The sequence below is a fragment of the Dermacentor albipictus genome, chromosome 1 (assembly GCF_038994185.2).
Source record: "Dermacentor albipictus isolate Rhodes 1998 colony chromosome 1, USDA_Dalb.pri_finalv2, whole genome shotgun sequence".
Taxonomy (NCBI): Eukaryota; Metazoa; Arthropoda; class Arachnida; order Ixodida; family Ixodidae; genus Dermacentor; species Dermacentor albipictus.
In genome coordinates, this window is record NC_091821.1 from 121,788,067 (window position 1) to 121,794,077 (window position 6,011).

Genomic DNA, 6,011 nt, shown 5'->3' on the forward strand with positions numbered 1-6,011 from the left:
TACAGAATATATTTGAGATGATTTTCAGCTATTAAACGTGGTTCCATAATACATGCATACCTGCCACCCGGAATCTTGCCAGCATGCCCGAAGAAATTGCGCCGCAATATTTTCCTTCCTTCTCCTTCACTGAGGATTCGTCACTTGGACTGACCTGTATTTCCTATGCTTTGCATCTTCTATATTTACCTCTGAACATGTTCGCTGACCTTGAATATAAAAAGGAAAGGTTGAGGATGGTTGCTGAAATAATGAAAAAAAAAAGCTTGGGGGTGCTTGAGAGTCAACTGTCTTTTCATACGCACGTGCGACCTTTAAGGCGTGATAATACTTCTGCGAATAAAACAACAAACAGTGAACAGCCCTGTGACCTAAAACACTTCGCAAGGACAACTGGAAGCGCTAACAAAGCGATAACGGCGATAGCTGGCTAATGAAACACTGAACAGCTGCACGTCAGATTTCAAAAGAATAGAGATATTTGAGGATTAAAAAGGCTCACATCACTCAAGAGATACGCATTTGGCGCCGAACAAATAAAATGTACATTGAAGGGCATTGTGTTAAAATCAGTATAAGCGTCACACAGGGGCAGCGTAACTCTTTAGGTCTATGAATAACCTTTGGGTTAACGGACGTCGGTAGAAGAAATTTTTAGAAAAAACTAGAAGTTCCCGGCAGTTCTGGAAGTGGTGCTCTGCTGTTGTTATTTATTAACTATAAATAAATGGGAAGGTAGACTACAACAGAGCCAGCAATCTGAATACAGTCAACTGAGGCAACCCGTTTCCCCATATAACGCGCACACACCACCGACACAAACATACTAAGCTAAAAAAACATGAATGTAAACGAAAGAAAAAAATTCTGGAAGAACTCATCTCACGATGACTGTCGGCGGTAATGCGACGGTAATAGCAATAAAGAAATGTAGCGACGTATCATATTCCTGAAGTCACGTTTATTTCACACGTGTAGTGGTAATTCTGACTTTGGTTGCTTCGGCTTTATGCCACCGGTACACCGGTATCGGCCCACTATGAAGTGGCACTCGTTTGCCAAAGTTGCAGTGAGCACAGCGGCGTGACTACGACTGTACGGCGACGACGCAGTTCCGACGATAGAAAGACGAAAACGAGATGACGTCGATGGACCGGCAAAGGTGCTATGACGGGGAAGGTGTGACAATAACGAGATGATGATTTCTACATTATGACTAGGGGCCAGATTCTTAGGCACTAAAAATGTATGTTTTAGGCGCCTAAAAAAGCACTTGTAGCCTCATTTTAGTATATAAACTGCTCGAAAACAATGACCTGTTTCGTGTATTGAATGCGTATAGTCCATTTTCGACGCAAGAACACCGAGGTAGCATTCATTTGTTAGATTTGAAAGGCTGCAGCCTTACTGTGCAAGCCACCGCTTCACAAGGATTTGCTGGGAAGACGAAGGGCCGTTGTTTTGTCCATCCGCGTACTAGAGCCAACACGCTTGTCTTTGTCCACCTCGGTTGTGTCTGTGGTTTTTATTGCGCTAAGTTATTTGTTCAGTAATAAATGAGGGATCGACGTTGGGCTAGTTGGTGTTCGGAACCTTCCTTATGAAGGCTCTCAGAACACTCAGCATCAATGACCCTTATTTGCTCCGTAGTACGACCGAGTTGACTGACCACTTCAAAGAGAAAATCGCAGGAAGCCTTTCGGGGATTTCCATCGAAATAAAAGACCTTTACTACACCCTGCCGCACGCCCCGCTGTGCCTTGTTGTAAGGAGAGCCACTGACGTGGCCGGAAGCCTGAACTTCCAAAATTCGTTCGGGATCAGCATCGATTACTTTATTGAATTGTTGATGTGCTACGTGCAGTCCACTGCGATCACTTTCAACGAGGAAGCGTTTGTCCGGAAAAAGGGCATATGCATCGGTTCTCGTTCAGCGCCCGTGCTTAGTGACCTCCTTTTGGCAAGTTTGGACAGGTGTCTTGAAGCTGAACTATCCGGGTCCAACGTGCACTCTGTTCTTCGGTATGTAGATGATTTTCTAATTGTGTTGAAGAAGGCAGATGGTGACCTTGCTTCCCAGATGAAGACCATCTTCGCCGTTTTTGCCCGTGTGCTGTACGATTTTACCCTCACCAGTGAGCTCCCAAGGAATCTAGAGTTGGGGTTTCTAGACACTAACCTAACCTTTCTCGATGACCACATTTATTGGCACTACGCACCACGCTCAGCAAAAGGCCTGCTCCCCTTCAACTCCGCCCACTCAAAACTCGTTAAGCAAGCAATAGGGACCGCCGCACTAAAGAGAAACTCCCTTTCAGGGTCGTGCGTCCGCATGATTGACTCAAGCTTCAGAATTCAAGTAGGAAGACTGACTATTGGGGAATTTCCTGTCCCGCTAATACAAGACCTAGCGTAGGCAATCCTGAAATCCATCTGAAAATGGTCGCAACACAGGCGGATTTCCCGCGACTGGTCAAAAACGAGCGTTATCCCCTACGTACACATTGTTTCTCACGGCATCAAGGAAGTCCCTCAGCAAGTAGGAGGTCCTGTCGTTTTTTCAAGCGCAAAAACAGGTTAGGCCGGCTACACAGACATGTTAACCACGAAGGACCCAGAAAAAGAGTATATGCATACTGGGCACACAAAAACGCCTGTAAAATGTACCGTTAGAGTTGTGTACGAGATTCCGCTGTCCTGCAAGAAAACGTACATGGGGCGAACCATGCTGTACCTCAATGATCGCCTCAGAAAACACAAAAACAACCTTCGCCAGAAGCAAGGGTGCAATTTGGCGCTACATTGTGGCAAATGTGGCTGGACAGCAAACTTCTGTGCGTGTTGGGTTATCGGCAGATACCGACAGACTTACGCGTGTTTGATAGCCGTAGCAAGCGCTGTTCACAAAGGAGGCAATGTATGCGTGAGCATGGCTTCGATAGCTTTAAGCAAAAAAGAAATCACATTCCTAGACTGCTCCTGAGGAACAGTCACCTTTATAAATAGATGATTCATCTTTCCTACACAAAAACTTTAATCAATGCCTTCTACCCTTGACGATATTCTAGGCGCATGCGGGGAAGCTGCACCCGGTTTGTATATATCGCCTTGTTGCAATAAAGACTACGTTGTTAGTCAGTGCTGGTGCTGTCGTTCTTTCACTTGTCCTCGTCTTACGCGCTGTTTACCCCGTCCAAATACGCTTAATACGTTTCTCTTGACAATATGAGCAGGTATAGTATACATTCAATAGCCAAACTTCTTTGATTACACTGACGCTTCAAGTGCAACAAACACGATAAATACAAAATACGGCAGGAAAGTGACTGAAGCGCAGGATAGTGCTGTGTGTGTAGGCAGACATTATTGCAGGGGAGCTGAGTTAGTTGCTGGTCTACTGCACCGCTCAGGTAAGCCGTCATTGGCAGATATATCTGCACAACCACAAAAGAAGCTGAGTAGCCGAGAAAGGTGGCCACTTAACTACAGTCGACAGTACTTCCAGTGAACCTTGCACGCTTCGGCCGAACGCACGCGCAGCGCAGTCTAGTCAATAGTCTTTCCAAGCAGCAGTCGGAAGTACGCCTTACTCAAAGCTGCACCTTTCTCGCTCAAATCCCCGCTTGCACTATAACATGGAGTTGCGAGCCCACTCCTGAAGATGGATACTTTGGATGCTCTCTTTGTCTGACTATGCTAACCAGTCAGTGTTAGGCAGAGGGTGAAAGGCCCTCGCAAGCTTTGTCTGCGCAAGCGCTTATTTGCTAGGTCACATTGCCAGGTGGTTTTGCCATTAGCAGCAGTCTCTGTTGTTCTTGCCAGGTCTTGTGGAAATAAATGAATGAATGAAATAAATGTGCTTTCGAAGCAATAAAAAATATAAACTTGCAGTTTCGCAGGAAATACGAAGCATTGATACAAAAAGCGAAGTATTATACAATCTGAATTAAATTTCGTAGTTTCATATCGGCCTTGTAAAACATTCGTTTACTAACTAAATTACCAAGTATGGTGTCACGCAGGCCCAGGCAAACGTGAACAGATCTGTCTCGATGACCGCAAACGCTCACTTTCATAACGCTGGCGTGATGAAGAGCGGCAGCAGCGACGTACGAATTCCCCTTCGTGCTTCCTGTCCCTCATTTAAACGCGGACTAGGTGCGCGTGCACACAGCATAAACGAAGTTACTAGACATCTCGGCTCGCCTAGCCAGACATGGCGTTCTGATGCGTCCCATGTCTAGTCACGGCTGGGCCAGAAGAAGAGGCGAAGGCGCACTTCCTCTCTCTTCCCAACCCCCTTGCGTGAGCGAGTAGACAGCGTGTGCTACGCCAACATCCTTCTAGGCTCACCCTCGCAAGCTTTTTCTCGCAACCGCAGCATATGGCTCCCGGGACGCGATCTTACGGCACCTGGACTTTATGCGGAAGGAACCTCACGGTGACATCGTCGCTGACGGCGAAAGTTCGCTTGTAGTATGTATATAATTTCTATTGCAAAAAAAGCGCGCCAAAAAGCATTTTAAGTGGTAAAAGCAAAAATACGATGAGCAAAACGAGAACAAGGTAAAAACGGGGGCCAACGTTTCGACAAGTGTACTTGTCTATTTCAAGGCGACATATGCTTTCCTCGGCACACTATACATACATACATACATACATACATACATACATACATACATACATACATACATACATACATACATACATACATACATACATACATACATACATACATACATACATACATACATACATACATACATACATACATACATACATACATACATACATACATACATACAACCCGCCGCGGTTGCTCAGTGGCTATGGTGTTAGGCTGCTGAGCACGAGGTTGCGGGATCGAATCCCGGCCACGGCGGCCGCATTTCGATGGGGGCGAAATGCGAAAACACCCGTGTACTTAGATTTAGGTGCACGTTAAAGAACCCCAGGTGGTCAAAATTTCCGGAGTCCCCCACTACGGCGTGCCTCATAATCAGAAAGTGGTTTTGGCACGTAAAACCCCATATATTATTATTATTATTACATACATACATACATACATACATACATACATACATACATACATACATACATACATACATACATACATACATACATACATACATACATACATACATACATACATACAAGCAAACATGAACACATATCCCTCGATAACCGCGGAAACTCGCTGTCAAAACGCTGCAGTTAGGAAGCGCGGCAGCAGCAGCGAGCGAATTGACCTTCGTGCTGCCGCTCGCATCAACGCGAACAAAACCGCAAAAACACATCGCAGCGCGGGCTCTGTACACGTCACAGATGGCTTTCAAGATACAGCGGCCCGGCCGCGTGCACGCGGCCACCCGGGCCGCCCGGGCCGCCCGGAGTAGAGCGTGGCCCCATACCTACCCTCCCCCCGAAGCCTTGCGCGTGACGGAAGGTGGCGCGCTTATGATCACCGGCTCACCTTCGCACGCTTTCTCTCGCACATACAGCATACGAAGCGCGGCGACGATTGTATCGCCCTTGGACATTATACGGAATCTCATGGCGACGTCGACGGCAGAAATGCGCCGTGAGTGTCCATACAATTGCTTTCGCAATAATAAGCAATTATAGGCATTATATGGTCTCTGTCAAGCTACTTCTTAACCCATATGTCGGGTTTATGCATCAAAAGGGAGGTCCCTCGCGCGCGGGATGAAATAAGCATTTTTCTATAATCCGGTCTTTAATGTGTGACAATGGTATAACAAATACAGGGCGACGACACCGGCACGAGGACAACGGGATGACGACGACTGTAAAAAGAGAATGGCGTGGCAACGGCAGTACGATGACAACCATATGAGAAAGCGGGAATGACTATGCTGGCACAACCACGACGGCATGATCGAAGATTACAGTATGACAGCGGATGCATGATAGCGTCCCTGTGATAACAACGCCATAACGACAGTGGCATGACTGCGGCGGCGTAATCACAATTTAATGGCGGCAGCACG